The sequence below is a fragment of the Alexandromys fortis genome, unplaced genomic scaffold (genome assembly GCF_014885135.2).
Source record: "Alexandromys fortis isolate MF-2015 unplaced genomic scaffold, M_Fortis_MF-2015_v1.1 scaffold_50, whole genome shotgun sequence".
Classification (NCBI taxonomy): domain Eukaryota; kingdom Metazoa; phylum Chordata; class Mammalia; order Rodentia; family Cricetidae; genus Alexandromys; species Alexandromys fortis.
In genome coordinates this window covers 3958838-3976206 of record NW_026067932.1, presented here as the reverse complement: position 1 = coordinate 3976206, position 17369 = coordinate 3958838, and the positions used below count along the sequence as shown (strand labels likewise).

Below are 17369 nucleotides of genomic sequence, written 5' to 3'. Positions count from 1 at the left end.
GTGCAGGCGGGGGTGGGGAAGCACCCGCAGTCGGTCGCTCTTCGCCGCCGCCGCTGGTTGGATCGTTTCAATAAAAGTCTTTTTTTTTTTTTTCCTCTCTCGCTCGCTCCGGAGAACAGGCGGAGGCGTCAAGCCGCAGCCGCCGCCGAGCGAGAGAAAGCGACGCGCACGCAGACGAACGAGAGCGGCGGTTGCGCTCTCCCTTGCACCCCGCGGTCGCCCCGTGTCGCCCCGTTCCGCCCCGGGCTCCACGACCAGGGACTACTGGGCCGTCCGTGTGACTCCACGGCCCGGGAGCCATGTTGAGCGGGGGGCTCGAGCACGCGTGAGGCGGCCGGCGGCCCTCGCGGAGCGGAAGGCGCGAGGTGGGGGGGGGGGAGGCCTGAGGCTGAGGCGCCTCTGCGCGGCCACCGCCACCACCGGACCTGCATCCGCTCGCCCGCCCGGAGGAGTCCGTGTCCCCCCGCACTTGCTGGTGAGTTGGCGGCGGGGTCGGCAGGGGATCGCGACGCCTGTCAAGCCTGCCGCTCGGGCGGGGACGGTGTCGGTCGCGTGTCCGCGCGCGGCGTGGGCTGCGGGGGTGCCGAGCTGGGGGAGGCTGAGGTGGAGGTGGTTGGGGGGGGGCGAAGGGCTGCCGTCGTCACCGGAGGTGGCTGCCGATTGGGGGCTCCTTGGGAGGCCGGTGGCCCCGCGGGGCGGCGGAGGGGAAGAGGCGGAAAGTCCCCATAGACACAAAGGTCCCCCGGGCCCGGGTGGAGGCGCGGGGCGCGGGCGGGGGAGGCGGGAGTGGGCGAGGACGCGGGCGCTGCAGGCTCCTTGGAGACGCGGTGGCTGCGCGCCGGTGGGTTGCTCGGCGGGGGAGGAGCCCTCGCGTGGGGAACGGGTCCACACAAAGCTCCGGGCGGGCAGCCCCTCTGGCTGGCGGGTCACACCCCTGAGTGTCGCTCCTACCGGAGGCGGAGGGACTGTGGGAAACCCAGAGAACCCGGGAGATGGTGGGGAGGGGGGGGGGAGGGTTCCACCGTCGTCTCGGCTGCAGTCGCTTTTCGCAGTGTTTCAGTGTTTGTCAGCTGGGTGGCCCCGGATTGTCCTCCCTCACGTCACCCCCGCACTGCCACATCGCCTTCCCCTGTGGTTTCTTTCCCACTCGTTCTCTCCCCTACTTTTCACCCACTCCTTCTGGGGTAAGCGGTGTTTTGCCTTCATCTAGGGGAACGTTTGCTAATGACAGGATGCCGGACTCGTTCTGACCCTGAACTGCCTTGAACTCTCCTCTTTTTCCCCCCACCCTTTCCTTTCTGGGATCTACGGTGTCTGTCACATGGCCATTAACAATTAGCTTTTCTTCTTCAAAAATGGCTAGAGCGTTTAGCTGAAATCCGTGGCGCCTCTCCCTTATGTTAATTTTTGTGGCCATCGAAGACGCGTCAGTGGTCCCGTTTTAGCGCCTCCCAAGCCAAATTGATTTCCAAGGCACAAGTGGCAGATTTTGTTTGGAGTCTTGACCGTTCCTTTGGCCAGCAAAGTGTATTCCTGGTAGCAGACCTGTCACTTCACAGGAAATGCTTGACTTAAAGGCAGACAGTTCTTGCCTCCCAACTTTACTGTTTTTTTTCTTTTTCTGAGCCTTTGTTGGATTTTTAAACGACATTTGTGCAAGATTATCTAAGTAAAATCTAAGTGACTGTTTGAGATTCGCTTTGTGAGCAGAAGAAAATGAGTGAGACCTCTGATCAGATGGATTGACTTAAACCTTTGAGTCTAGAAATATGAGAGAAAATTGCGGGTGGTCATATAGTTAGTTTTATTTTGTTCTTTTATTTTATTTTTTTTTTTGAGATAGGGTTTCTCTGTAGTTTTTTGGAGCCTGTCCTGAAACTAGCTCTGTAGCCCAGGCTGGCCTTGAACTCAGAGATCCACCTGCCTCTGCCTCCCACGGCATTAAAGGAGTGCACCACCACCCAGCTTATTTTGCTCCTTTATGATCCTAAGGAGTTGGCGTATATATTAAGTGAAGTGTCGCTTTGTTAATGAAGTCATTTTGGTTTTTGTCATTCTACATCTGCATAAGCAGTGGCTTCCAACAAAGGAAGACAGTATAACTGAGGACTCCATTTTTTTTTTAAATGTTTTGAGAGTGGATATAGGAATGTGAAGAGTGTTGCTCTTGTATCTGGCAAACCATCTCATAGGCCAGAAGTATTAACTGTGTGAATGCTGTCCTTCAAAGAAATGCTGCTGAGCCTTTGAAAAATCCCAATGCAAGGGCTGGCGGGTAGGCTTGGTAGAGAAGGGTGCTTGTCTCAGGGTCTGAATTCGATCCCGGGAACACAGGCAAAGATGGAAAGAGAGCACAAACTCCACAAAGTCGTCCTCTGACTTCCACATGCCCGTACCCACACACATCATTCAAATAGTAATAGTAATAATAATAGCAGTAATAATAATGATGATGATGCGTATTTTAAAATTCCTATGCAAGCAGGAGTTTTAACTACTTTTGCAAAGAAAATGAAAACGTTACTGAAAATATGAATGAGAAGAAAATAAAAATAAATTCTGTTTAGTGTAGGTAGTATGATTTGTCCAGTAATAACACCCATATCTTGCAATTCGCTGACTTTAAAATTTTAGGTATTTCAGCTGGGGATTAGTCTGCATTTTTCAACTTCCTATCCTCCCCCCCACTCCCCCAACCAAAATATTTTAGAAACCTTTGTGAAACTAACAGGCCACATTATTAATTGGTGCTTAATATGCTTATTAAAAATCATGTACATTTTTTCTGTATACTTAGTGCCTACTTAGATAATAAAAATTAGTGTTCCTATGAGGAAATTTATCAGAAACCTAATAAATGTTTCTGGATTGTGGGTTGTTTATTTTTTGCCCAAATTTTCACATTACTTTTACATCCAGGAAAAATGCAGAATTAAAGTCTTTTTAATATCATAATTTCCCTATTACTAAAATGGGTTTTTGAAAAATAGGTAGTTTGTTCCCATACTTGTACTCAGGCCTAAGAAAGTAACTTGATGTTAACTATATAACATAGTATATAACCTGTCCTATACAAGTTTGTTATCAGAACAAAAAGATAGCTATGTAGATAGTAAGGAAAGATGAAATTAGAAGAATTAATTAAATGTTTGTTAGCTTTGATGCTATATGATGATGCTATATAATATATGCTATATTATATAGCTTATAATGGCTTATAAGTCGTTGGTTCTGCATAAACTAGAAAGCAGAAAATTTTTTTTGTCTTGTATCATAGCTTTGCTGTGTTGACTATAGGGATTTAATGTATGTTTGGATACATATAGTTTTCAGATACTGTCTTGGGCCTACAATTATGAAGGGAAGTGTATATGGCTTGTTTTCCTCCTGGCTTTCAGCAATACAGTTTCCTTTTCCTTCATGGATGAAACAGAGTTGCGGGCTGTACAGCAGTGCCCAGGACAAAAGCGATTGTGGCTGCAGAGGAAGCTATTCAAAAAGGGGAGGTGATGATGTCCCCTAATATTAAAAAGCTATCTGAACACAGTACTTTTTGCCTGCTTCCTTTGTTATTGTCTCATAGTCTTGGATATTTAAAAGATGTTACATTCTGAATCTTTATTGTTCTTTAGTGTTTGTATAGTTCTGACAGTCTTCTACATGGGTCTTCTCCTTCTGGAGTGGATAATTACTGAAGAAATGTGTTTCTGTGCTGGTGGGAAAAGGCCTTTATTTGTTAAATCCTACTTAGAGAAATAGGCTCTGTGGTATTTTAGGAATGATCTCTCCTTTTGTGCATGCAAAGAAGAGTGATTTGGGATTCTTTTGAATTTGAAGTGGGTAGTTTTGCTCAAACTTTTTAATACCCATTGAAGTATATGTTATAAAATGATTATGCTATTTTTTCATTTTCAACGCTGATCCAGTGCTATTTAAAATGTGCTTTACATGGCGCTGGTAAATATTAGAAAACCCATTTTGCAGCTTGCTAGCGAATTTAACCTGTCCCGTGGCCAATTTCTTTGAACTCCTGGAGAGAGGACTGATTAGACCCGCCTTCAAGGGTTCTTGCTCTTAGTGGATTTGTTATAATTTTGCTCACAGTATAATAAATTGGTGTTTAATGTCATATGTGTATTTGTTTACTTTTGATAGCTGCAAAACACTGACCTGGAAAAAGGCATAGTCAAGGGCCTGAAGAAATGGCTTGTGGCTTTCTTTCTCTTTCTGCCATGTTTTGCTCTCCCCTCTGGCCACCTTGGAAAATCAATAAACATCTGCCAGTAAATCTAATGTTTTATGGTCTGCAGTAACATGCCATGTAAACACTTGTTTTGAGGAGGTAGAATTACAGAGCTCCAGCGCGTCAGGATAGCTTGCCTCGCAGAGGACACGGTTAATGTTTAATTGCTTTTTTCTCATAGTTCATATTGTGTACTGGATGATTGCATGGCCCCCAAATTGAGATCCTGGAGATAGATTTGGGGGAACTAATTTAGATTTAGTGAAAATGATCTTGCCTTCTAAAAATATTTTTATTTTTTGATACACCTTATCTTAGACTGCTTCATCTTCCATAACAAAGTATCACATGTTGGATGCTTCTAAAAACAGTATTTTCTCACTCTTCTGATTCCAGGAGTTTGAAGCTGCCAGAATGCCCGTTTGGTTAAGTTCTCAGGAGGCCTCCCCTCTTTGTGGGTGCCTGTTTTAACTGTGTGGTTTTCTGGTGCTTTGTTTGGTGCCTGCAGGTGGAGAGGAAGGATGGGGAGGGGGGAGGATAGAGGAAAAGAACTTGGGAGAGAGAGTTTTTCTTCTTCAAAGGCATAACTACTATTATAAGGGCCCACCTTCTGATTCCCCCAAACCCACCTCCAAAAACTATTATACTGGTGGGTGAGTCAAATTCGAAACATGAATTTGAAGCCACTCAAACATTCAGTATATAGTGTAAACTATGAGAAAGATATTGTCATTAGTTGTGTCCCGAACTTTTTTAAACACTATTGTTTTGTTAAGTCCTCTCGGGAAACCCATTATGTTAGGTAGGCCCCCCCTTTTTATTTTCTTCCTTAATAAGGAAGCAAAGGCCGTAGGTGAAGTAATTGTCTTCAGGGTTCTCCCCCTACAGTGACCCAAAATTCACGTTTAAGCGGTCAGGAATGCTCATAGTGTCTACGAGGAGGGGATGCTGGGCAGCTCACCAACAGCTGCAGTGAGAAGTTGGAGAAAAGCACTTCTGTGTCTGTAGATTTGCTCTGCAATCCTCCCCACCCTGCGCTCTGTTTTGGATGATGGAGACGGTTTTGCTTTGTAGCCCATGTTAGTGTGAACTGCTCTGGCTAGTGTGGAGATTTCTTTTCAATCATGATCTATTGGTATTTTGACACACAGAAGGAATGTGAATGCTAAGAAGCACACAGAAGACCCTCCCCCTGAATCATGCTTTATATACATTCACTTCCTTTTCAGAATGTCTGTTCATTTACTTTGATTTTACATGGATTAAAATTAATTGAATTTGTATAATTGAAATGACTTGAGCGCATGCCTTCTGTGTTGGCCAGTTTCACATTCCTGTGACAGACTGTGTAGGAAAACCACCTTATAAGAGGAGACAGCTCTTTTGACCCATGGTTCAGCGGCTTCAGTCCACGGCTGTTTGGCTCCTTTGGCCTCTAGGCCTGTGGTCAGCTAGGACATCATGGCGAGGCGCATGTGTGTGGTGGAGCAAAGCAGACAATCTCCTGGCATCGGGGGAGCCAAAGGACAGGGAGAAGGAAGAGTCCAGATAGATTAGATCCTTTGAGGCCGCACTGTCCAGAACCTACTTCCTTACTTTGACCTTCCTCCTGAAGTTTTCACTGCCTCCCAACAGCTCACTAGGTTATTAGTTCATAAATAGATCAATCCCTTCGTGAGATCAGCGCCTTTATGACCCAGTCTTTGTCCAGAGGGCCCACTCACTGTCTGAACACTGTTGCACGGGCCCTGAGCTTTTAATACTTGATCTTCTGGGAATATTTGGGAGCCAATCCATGATGCCATCAAAGGGGTCCTTTGACTAGTATTGGTAAAAACTTCAACACGTATGCGCGCGCACACACACCACCTACTGGTTTTTGATTTTGATATAATTTACTGTAAGCAAGGTATAAATTTTGCATATTTTTATTCAGATAGCCACTGAATTTCATATTGAAAATTGATCCTCAGAATAGAGAAACTGTGGACTAGTATGGTTAACGTATGTGGTCCATTAAAGTGAAAAGGAACTTTCCCCCATGAAGATTAATAATAAGAACCATCTAGCTGTTCATCTTGGCACATACCTGTAATCCCCGTGCTGGGGTGGGTGAGGCAGAAGGATTGGAAGCAATTTCAAAGCCATTCTGAGCTTCACTGAGAGGTTCTGTCTCTAAAAACTTAAAAAGACAAGGTTGTTTTTTTTGGTGTGTGGTATATGTATTTGTATATATGTGTACGTATACATGACTCATACACATGTACCAAGGCCAGAGGTTGGTATGTCGTGTGTGCTATTGTTTGCTACCTTTTTCTTCATCGTTGAACCCTGAGAGTTAATCTTCTCAGCAAGACTGGCTAGGCAGTGCACTGAGCGCCAAGGACACTGCTGTACCCTCCAGCGCTGGGAAGTAGGCAGGTGGCACTGTGCGCAGCTTTTTCCATGGGTTCTAGAAACATGAACTCAGGTCCTTGCTTACATAAGCATTTCCCTGATAACTCTTTCTCCAGCACTGCCTTTCCTAGAGCTTTCTTTCTCCATTTTATGTTCTTGTTACTGTACCTTTAAGAATTCTCAGTTTTACGTGTATGTTTGTAAACAATGAAGAAAATATCCAAAGCTATTTTTTCACTGTATCTAGTTTATTCACTAATTTTTTTTTAAAAATTTGTTTTTTCAAAGCATATATTTAATGGTGCAGTATTTTTTTATTGGTGGCTTGTATTTGTTTTTATCATATGTTAACTTTCAGTAATAAAAACAAAGGTTGGTAAGAGCTATTTAAGTGTGAGAAATTACCTACTTACAAAACCAAGGCAGTTCTTCTTTTTAAATTAATGTATGATTTTATATGGGCTTTTTTTTTTTTTTTAAAAAAAAGCATCAGAGGAAAATGAAAATTGTATATTAGAGCTGGGGTGCAAAGATGAGGGAACTTGGGCATTGATATTTTAATGCTGTGATGATTATTTGGAGAAAACTTCTCAGTTTGGAGGCCTGGATGTCATTTCCTCCGACATCTTCCTTATTCTGCTCTGACGGGGCTGTGGTGCTCGTGGTCTTGGTAATGTTCGTGTCTTCCTTAGTGCTGAACACGTTCCGCTGCGGGGACCGTGTGAGTCTCTCTCTTTTGTCTTTCCCTTCCGTAACCTCATCTGCACACCCCACTTCTATATTGTTCAGTTCAGAGGCCTGGTGGGACCGGGAAACACCACACCACTTAGTAGAGTGCGCTCAGAGCTGTTGGCCTAGAAACAATGAAAAATAATTTCAGGTTTTGACTCTCGGGGACTACCAGGTTGGTGGTGTTTGTGTGAGAGCAATCTAGAAGTCGGTTATAGGCCAGCTTAGAGGGGTAGTAATTTGGCATTGTTGAGACTTTTTAATTACATGTGAGCCGTTCTGACTTGTTAGAGCAAATGAAGAGAAAAGGCTGGTGGCCCTCAAAACCGGTTTCTTTTAGACAAATGAAAAATACAAAACTCGCATTCTTATACATTAAATATGTGTATTTATTTACTTCTAAAGATCTAAAACAGTGGCCAATTCAGAGTAATTCTGCTTAACTAAAACCTTTCATTTCTTATGAAATCTGGCTCTTCAGCTGCTGGACCTGAATGCACTCACAAACTGCAGAATTGTAGTCAAAGGGTTGTGCAGGGTGTTTAGTGTTGTTCTTGCAACCCAGTCGTCAGTGTTTATAATTGGTCAAGAGTTTGTTTCCCAATATAATTAAAGAGCTTTCACTTTTAAAATGAAAGACTATTAAAACTGAGCCTTATACCTGTGCTGGTATAGTTCTATTATAATTAATACACTTATTTTACATACCAGTGGGTATGGCTTAGTAATCATGTTTAAAATGTAACATTTAAAAGTGAACTTTCATAGTTTATGAGATTTAGAGCTTTTCAAATATTTCAATTTATAGTTTGTATATATAGTCTTAGTTCATTAATTTTTCTGTGTCACTTGTTGCTATGTTTATTATTTCATCAATAATGGAGTGAGCCTTGTATTTCATAATGTAGTAGAGATTTGTTCAGGTTGATCAGTGATTCATAGACAAAAGGATCAAAATAGTATGGATTTTAAAACTGGGTTTTCTAAAATGCCTCACTGCGCTTGCCCAGTGCGGAAGTCGCTCTGGAAGTGAGTGTGTGCATTGCAGTCTTCATTCACTTGGGGGTGAGGGATGTGAGACTACATCACCTAGGATACTCAGGGTTGTTTCTTATCTAGCAGGCTTTAGGAATGAAGAGGGAGTTATGCACTCACAGTTTCATAACCGTTTCTTGAGGGCCAAGCTCATTTTCCTTGCAATAATTTCCCCTTCCTTAGCCTTGTGGGTTTCCTCTTCTTTGGCATCTACACATTTGAGACAGTGTTTATGATCTGTGCATGTGACTCTCAAGGTTTTTTGTAAAAGTAGAATAATTGCTCCTGGAGCCAATTTTAGCAACACTGGTCTTACCTTTATTCTTAGTCCTGAAGTCTGCTTGAGTGCATGCTGCCTAGTGTATTCTTGTTTATTATCTTTTGTTCTAGGCCAGGGGGCTTCACCTGAACTTCAAAAATATTCTTGTTGACTAGAAACAAAAAGTCCTGTGTGTGTGTGTACACGTGCCTGTCTGTCTGCCTGCCACCTTCATCTGTCTGTCTATCTCTGTCTCCAGGTCAGTTCCTGAACAACTGAATCCAAACAGCGGCTTGGATTTCTAGTGTTCTAGGGTAGTTCTTGGTGAGTCTTGAGTTTTAGCATTGTGCTAAGGGGAAAATCTGCTAGTATACAAATTAAATTTAGAGTAAAGACAAAATGATTTTAAACTGCACCACTCAGTCATATTTTCTCAAAACCTTCCAGTTTGGGGGGAGCAAGAAAGAGTTAGGATCCTTGTTTATGTGTGAAACTGTTCCATTTATTTTGCCCTGAATTCTTGAAGTGGGCAGGCCTTCCTTCGCTCTTTAAGTTTGTTTCTTATCAGTGTCTTTCTGTTTCTTTATGCATGGTCTTAATTACACTGGCTTTAAAAATTATTTCTAAAATGTATAATAATGTAGAAACTGGGTAATCTAAATTACTTCCTACATTCCTTATCGTCTTCATATATTCCCAGCTGTCTTCTTTTCACAGATGGTTTTGTATTTTTAAGATATTTTTTGTGATGCAACATTTTTTAAGTTAGCAAATAATTTTTGAGGCTATGAGTTTGTAGTGTTTACATTGATCTATCAAAAGAGGTCTAACCATTTTCTAGTGTTTGACAATGCTTACTTTTACTATTTTAGATTTTCCTATGAAAAACTTGAATGAGAGACACCCCCCCCACACACACACACATAGATACACACATTTCCTTAGGGCATGTTAATACCCAGAAGTGGGATTCTCAAATGAAAGTTTATTAAGTCTTCTGGTATTTCCTATTGAACTAATATAACCAGTGATAAACCATATTAGTGACACTAATTGTTGCAGTGAATCTGATTAGATTGAGAAATACCAAGAACAATGGAACTGTGTCTGTCAGAGTGCTTCCAGAGATGGTTAGATCATGATGCCTTTGACCTAATGAATGGGTTTAATCCATTGATACATTTAGAATATTGGGAGGTGGTGAAACTGTGGAAAGCCGAGCCTAGTCAGAAGAAGTAGGCCACTGGGGGCATAATTATGAGTGCTAGGTTTTCCCTGACCATTTCTTGCTTTGTGTGTACTCAGCTTCCGGTCTGCCTTGATGTGAGATGCTCCATTACTCTCTTCCTGTTGTGACCTAAACTTCTGAAACCACAAACTTAACTCTTTGCTCTCCTTAGCAGTTTATGTCACCGTGAAGCTTGGCTGTGGTGCCAAGTTCGCTGTTACTATTGGGAAATGGGAGGTGCAAACAGGAGTCGGTGGAAGCTTGTAGAGCAGCTGGTCTGTCTCTTTCTTACCTGTGTCACACAGGTGAAAGGTAAGGACTGGTTCCTGAGGTCCTCTGACCACACATGTACCATGGCATCCCTCACACACCCAGGAATCCACAGACACACATTTGTTTCTCACAATTGCATTTGATACTGGGATGTTGAATTTTTTTTCCTTCTTCAGTCCTTGAGTTCCTTTTTTAAACTAATTCTAATATTTTGTTTTGTTTCAAACTGTGCCATATAATTTTTTTTAAACGGAGGCAGTTATTTTGGGTGATCCATCTACTTTTAAAAACATTTATAGCCGGTGGTGGCGGCGCATGCCTTTAATCCCAGCGCTCGGTAGGCAGAGGTAGGTGATTTCTGTGAGTTCGAGGCCAGCCTGGTCTACAAGAGCAAGTTCCAGACAGGCTCTAAAGCTACAAAGAAACCCTGTCTCGAAAAACCAAAAAAAAAAAAAAAAAAAAAAGAAAGAAGAAAAGAAAAGAAAACAAAAAAAAAAACCAAAACATTTATTTTACCTTTTAAAATTATTGGCACCTTATATCTGTCTGGTATGGCAAGACACTTCATCTTATTCCACCTAATCTTTTGATGTTTGTTTGCATATGTGTTTTTTCTTCCACTTTTGTAAATGGTAGGGGAAAATGTAGATTGGGGGTGGTGTAAAGGTTTATGGAAGGAAAAACTGCAGTTGACTCCTTAGCTCCCTAGAATATTGATCACTATTTTTACCCTCAAAACTGTCTCTTTATTATAAAGTTTGAACTCTAAATATATCTTTCTGTCAGTAAGAGCTGCTTCAGGATTGGAGTATATTTTCTTTTACCTGTTTTCTAGGTATTACTACTTAAAGAGGAGCTCAGTAAAACATGACCCATTCATTTAGAGTGAAGAAGTACCAAGTAGGAAGAAGGAAATGTGGTTTGGAAGACTATTGGTAGATGAAGTCACAGAGAGACATTCAAACCCCAGTGCATTTGTTACTTTGTTGCAGGGTTTTGTTACTTTGTTGTGATAATACCAACAGAAGCAGAATATGAAGGAAGACTTTATCTGGGTTTATGGTTCCAGAAGGAGAGTCCACAGTGATGGAGGAGGCTAGAGCAGGAGGTTGGGAGGTTACATCTTCAACCACCACAGAAAGCAGAGGGCAAACTAGAAGTGGTCTAGAGCCATAAGCCCTGAAAGCTTGCTCACCTCCAGTGAGGCTGTACCTCCAGCCAGGTTGCACTTCTTAAAGGCCCATTCCCTCCCTGAATGGTCCACCCGCAGGAGACCACGGGTTCAAATTCTTGAGCCTGTGGGAGACAGTTTCAATTTAAGATGCCACACCCAGTAAGGAACTTAGGTTTTATTCATTTGTTGAAGTGAGCTACATTTTAAACATTTTTGTAGAGTGAAATTCTTGGGAAAGTTTTATGAGCAGTTGCAAACGGGCCACTTGCTGGCCAAATGGATAATGCTTGTCATATGTTGATGTTCAGGAGTGGCTTGGACGGTTTGCATTGCGTATTGAGCATGCTGTTTTTACTCTAGTTTGCTTCGCCTCAGAGACTGGAAAACGATTTTACTGCTTCTCAGGAGCACTAAGGATATTTAATTTGTGGACACTGCCATTTTTATCTTCCAGTTAGATAATGTTTCTCTATGTTGGAAATTGCTGTTGCCATTGGGGGTGGCAAATAAGAGATGTAAATAATAGATTTACAAAATGTAGAAATTGTGGTTCCTTTTATTCAGCTAAAATGGCCTCGTTTGTAATCAAGAATACAAATACTATGTCTCTGTGAATGATTTTCAGTCCTTTAACCTTTACCTCCCTGCCTGTGCAGCGGATGGAGTGATGCTGTTCGTTGGTCGTTAACTCACCTCGCTAATGATACCATCTGTGTGCATGTCAGTGTTTTAAACTCAACTCGAGTTTGGCTTGAAGTACCTCTACTGTGTTAAAAAGTTTATAAGGGATGTCTTTGGCACACACTATAAATAAATGAATAATATATGCTGGAGATCTTTGCATACTGAGATAAAATGTTTTATTGTTAATAGCTCTGTAGTGTTGCATTATGTAGCTCGCCTGTGGTTTTATCCTTTGCCCCTCATGATTCTTGGTTGTTCCCTAGTTTCGCTTCTCTAGTGTTAAATAAGCAATTATGAGTGTGTTGATGTCTGGAAGTAGCTTTAAAGGGTTGCATTTCCTAGTGAGAAGGCTGTTTTTACTCTAGATAGCCATATATGCAGACACACACACACTTCCACCAGTGAATGTGCTTGGGAAAGACAGTCCCATGGACTTCCTTGCCCTGTCATTTAAATGATGTAAGAGGATGTGAGAGGTGGTGACACCTCAGCAGGCACGAGCACACTCAGCTAACACTCACTCCCAGTTTTCAATGCCTATCCTGGACAAGGAGCCAGGCCTCCTTGGGGAAATGGCTGAATTCTTGGGCTGGGGAAAGAAGTGAAAATTTCAGTGACCCTGTGGCGTTACAGTGCTGGCATTAAGGAATGTTCGAACACCCCAAGTAATTTGTCACTACCTGCTAAAGAGTGCATGGTGGGGGCACCAAAATAAATTAGCATGCAATTAACCAGAACATAAAATCTGTGAGTTCCTACTGATATAAATCTCTTATACAAAATTCCAAAATCAGAAACGAAGCTATATATGTGTAACATAACTTCTTACCTCTTTTTTCTTCTGTTTTTTCTTTTTCTTTCTTTCTTTCTTTTTTTCCTGAGACAGGGTTTTTCTGTGTAGCTCTGGCTATCCTGGAACTCGATCTGTAGACCAGGACAGCCCTCAGACTCGGAGATCCACCTCTCTCCCCCAAGGGCGGAGTTCAAAGGCATGTACCAGCACTTCTGTCTTAGTTCTGTACTTCTTAAGTGTAAGCCACGCATAGTGATTTCGTTCTAAAGAGTGCAGTCTAAAAAGAATAACTTCACTAGGACAGACCTGAGAAACACTCTCTTAGTCATGTGATCAAGATTAGCATCAGTAATTACAAATGTGTTGCTATTTTGTTGCGAGATTCGTTTTTGTGGTTTTCTGCCCTGTAAACTATAACCCTGGTTTAGTCGTGAGAAAATGCTAGTCAGATCCCGATTGAGGAACAATCTACACAATACTCGAATGGTGCTGCTCAAATTTTCATTGTCACCATGAACAGGGAAGTCAGACCCTGTCATGGCCAAAAGTAACCTGAGCATTTGCAGTTATTGCAGAACAGTGTGAACTGGATGGGACCCTGGAACTCAACTAAGGAAATCGAATTAAATGGTGAACTTGAGTTGATAATAATATGTTCCGATTGGTTCATTAGCTGTGACTAAGGAGCCATTCCAATGTAACTAATATGGGGCGTCGGAGAACTTGTCGGAGAACTCTGTGTCCTATATTTGTAATTTTTATGTGACTCTGCATTCTAAAGAGTTTATTTAAAGCGATAAATGCTTGCCTATTTCTGATAGGCGTTGCCCTATTGCTGTTTTGTACTTGTATCCATCAGTTCAAAAGCCCTGATCTGTCTGTAGCCATATTTCTGGAATTTTGCAGTTGGGTAGATGATAACTGGTAGGATTCAGGCTGTTACAGTTTTCATCTTATCAGTGATGTTGGATCATTTATTGCATAGGTTTATGGGCTGTTTTGCCCCCTCCCCCACCCATGAACCCTTATGATCTTTCATTTTCTTCCGGGTCATTTGTCTGTCTGTTTTTGGCTCAGTACTCTAGGAGAGTAGTCCTTTATATATGCAATCTCAGCTTTAGTTTTTTGTTTGTTTTCTTAGAGATTGTTTATGGTCTTTTTAAAAATTGAGATTTTTTTGTTTTCGTGTACTTTTTTTTAATAAATGATAATTTTTTTCCTTTTATGATTGATTTGTAAATGTAGTTAGAAAATCTTTCATCACAACCAAATTTTAAGTGAATTCTGTGTTTTTGTACTATGTACATTTTTTTAAGTACACTTTATTATTTGAGGATTTGAAAAGTACAAAGAACATAGTTTGCTCATATTCACCTCCACCTCCCTCTTCCCCTCCCAATTTCATGTTTCTCTCTGTCTCTCTCTTTCTCTAAACCCACCGAGTCCAGGTTGTGCTGCTCATTTAAGCATGGGTGTGGTCCATCCACTGGAGCTGGTGGACCTGCCGGGGGCCACACCCCTAAAGTAAACCAACTGCCCCTCTGCCAGCAGGCTAAGTGTCGGTGGCCTTCAGCCGGCAGTGAGACAGTTTCTGTTTTCACATTTCGATGTATTTTAAGTTCCAAATACTTCAGTTAGTACTTTGTAATCGTTGAAGTATTTAATTTTTTTGTTATTATTCCATCTGTGCATTTGTGGTGGTGGGGAAAACGGGCATGTCTGGAGGTCAGGACAACTGTGGGGGCTGCTTTCTCCCTCCGTTGTGTGGGTTCCACTTGGGCTTGGTGGTAAGTTTTTTTACTGAGGAGTCACCTTGCCAGCCCCTTGAAGCATTTTAAATGCTCATGCATTTACTCTTTATTTTTATTTGTGTGTGTGTGTGTGTGTGTGTGTGTGTGTGTGTGCAGGTGCCCAGGGAAGCCAGAGGCGTTAGATGGTTCTGAAGTTGTAGTTACAGGTGGCTGTGAGCCACCCGATTGTACTTGGTCCCTCTGCAGAAGCAGTGTGTACTCCTAACCAGTGAGTCAGATCTCTTTGGCCTCTGTTTTGTTCTTGAGATAAAGCCTCATGTAGTAGCTCAGGCCAGCCTCAAACTCATGGCAATCCTCCTGCCTCAGCATCCCTAGTGGGATTACAGGCATCACTCACCACATCTGGCTCTGTCTACTCTTGATGGATAAGGGTTGTTAGCGTCCTGTAGAGGTTTAAGAGGAGCTGCTCTCAGTTGTGACTCATGGTTTACAGATGGTTTTGCAGTTGCTAGGACTTGTTTGCGGTTTCTTTCACTACTAAATTGTGCCTCATTTCCTAGTAGTTTTCTTCTGTTGACTATTCCTACTGGTGATTACTTCTGTACTCAATTTTTCCCTATTGTGTTTCTCAGATTATTTTTCCTTAGATGAGTAAACTCGTGTCTGATGTATTTCTCATCCTTCTTATAAATTCTCATGCATTATATTCATTCTGATATTGGAAATGTATTTAATAATTAGAAATTTTGATCAGTGGACCAGTGAACTCATTTATCAAGGTATTGAACCTAGTTGTGTGAGCAGATGCCATCTAATGTAGGTGATGACTTAGCATAGCCTTTTATAAGGTCTTCATATTTTCCAACAGGGCTTGTTGCGAACCTGGCACCACTGAACTGAATGTTTCATAGATGTTTGGGAAGTTGTCCAGTAGTGCCGTAGAATGTTTGCTCCTGGAAAGTGTTACCAAAAATAAGCTGTGGACTTTCTTACTTATACCTGTGAAGGAGTGCCATTTCTACGGGGCGTGTCTGTGGGTGGGTGGAGTGGAGTGGGAGACAGGACAGTGGTGCCATGGCCGTGAGGGTGAGCCGAGCGGAAGGGACGGTAAGATTGGGAGTGCTGACTGGTGGGAGGGTTCTCACAGCTAGTGTCTCAGTGCTCAGTGCTCGGCTTGACGGCAAGTAGATTGAGCATCATGCTGAAGTGTAAGGGTTGACAGACACAGCAAGGCAAGCCTTTCTGGGCCAGACAGTCAAACAGTTGGAAAGTGAACAATCATTTACTGCTGTTTATTGAAAAATTGAATAGTCTGCTTTGGTTTACATGATTTTTTTTGGGAAGTTCCTGAAATGAACAATGAAGTTATTTGAAACTCTTATCTTCCTGTCAGGGGTTTCCTGGAATAGTGAGGTCATTTTACTGCTGACAGCTGACTAACTGGTTAACGGAGACTGTAAACTTAGTGTAGACTTTCATTCTTAGCACCCATGCTGAACCACTACAATCTTGAAAATAAAAAGTCAAATTTTTGGTTCCTTCTGTAAAGACAATACATTCTTTGTTTTGTTTTGAATATGCGTTGGTGTTTTGCCTACATGTATGTCTGTGTGAGAGTGTCAGATCTTGAAGTTACAGACAGTTGTGAGCTGTCATGTGGGTTCTGGGAATTGAACCAGGGTCCTCTGGAAGAGCAGCCAGTACTCTTAACCACAGAACCATCTCTCCAGCCCCGACAATACATTTTTTTTTTTTTTTTTGATTTTCGAGACAGGGTTTCTCCGTAGCTTTTGGTTCCTGTCCTGGAACTAGCTCTTGTAGTCCAGGCTGGCCTTGAACTCACAGAGATCCGTCTGCCTCTGCCTCCCGAGTGCTGGGATTAAAGGCGTGCGCCACCACCACCGTCAGGCGACGATACATTCTTTGAGTGTGTGATTTGATACTGAATGTTTTTGCTCCTGAGCAACAGGGCCCAACTGTAACCTGGTGCTTCAGATACCCAAGTAGGCAGTTGAATGTAAGTTTGCAGCCAGAAAAAGAGTTCAGACACAGAGAAAAAAAAAACATGAGTTATTATACGGATTCTTTTGAAACCAATGCGCCTAGATGGGTTTCTCTTAAGAGTTCTAGTATTTAATGGTTATGCTGGTGTATGTGTGGCTAGCTAGTAATGCAATGCCCAAGTATGTCAGAAGATGGTAGGATTCCCTGGAATTAAAGCTACAGATGGTTGTGAGCCACTCTGTGGGTGATGGAGTTGAACTTGGGTCTCTGGAAGAACTGCTGGGGTTCTTAACTGCTGAGCCATCTTTCCGGTCTTCCAAAAAACCCTTGTTAAGAATGATGAAGGAAGGCTGGGTTCATAGCTCAGTAATGCTTGCCTGCTTTGCAAACATGAGTATGTGAGCTTGATACCCAGAGCCTGTGTTCTAAGTAAAAAGCCAGGCAAGGTGTGATGGCGCACATTTGTAACCCTAACGCTGGGAGGCAGAGTCAGGCGGATCTCTGGGACTCACCCGGGCTAGTCTACTTGCTAAGTTCTAATCCAATGACACACTCTGTCTCCAAAAACAAGGTGGGCAGCACCTGAAGGAACATTACGTTTGTCTTTCCTATTGCTTTCATATGTACCCCTTATGTGTGTACATATATACACACATGTAGCATGATGAAAGAGCTGCCAAACACTTAAACAGGAAAGGAGAGGTAAAGGTGTTGGTTTAGGTTTGCTGAGAGAATTCCTGCTTAAAGGCTTTAACTTTAAGATTAAGTGTGTGTGTGTGTGTGTGTGTGTGTGTGTGTG

General features: G+C 42.4%; 1 protein-coding gene across 1 annotated transcript in view; it reads left to right on the top strand.

Annotated features, from left to right (window-relative positions):
* Positions 1-340: 340 nt before the first annotated feature.
* Cdk17 (cyclin dependent kinase 17) overlaps positions 341-17369 on the top strand; it is a 72117-nt gene continuing 55088 nt past the window's right edge. Inside the window, exon 1 of the mRNA XM_050145760.1 lies at positions 341-475. The gene's annotated coding sequence lies outside the window, so the exon portion shown is untranslated. The remainder of the gene's footprint in view (positions 476-17369) is intronic.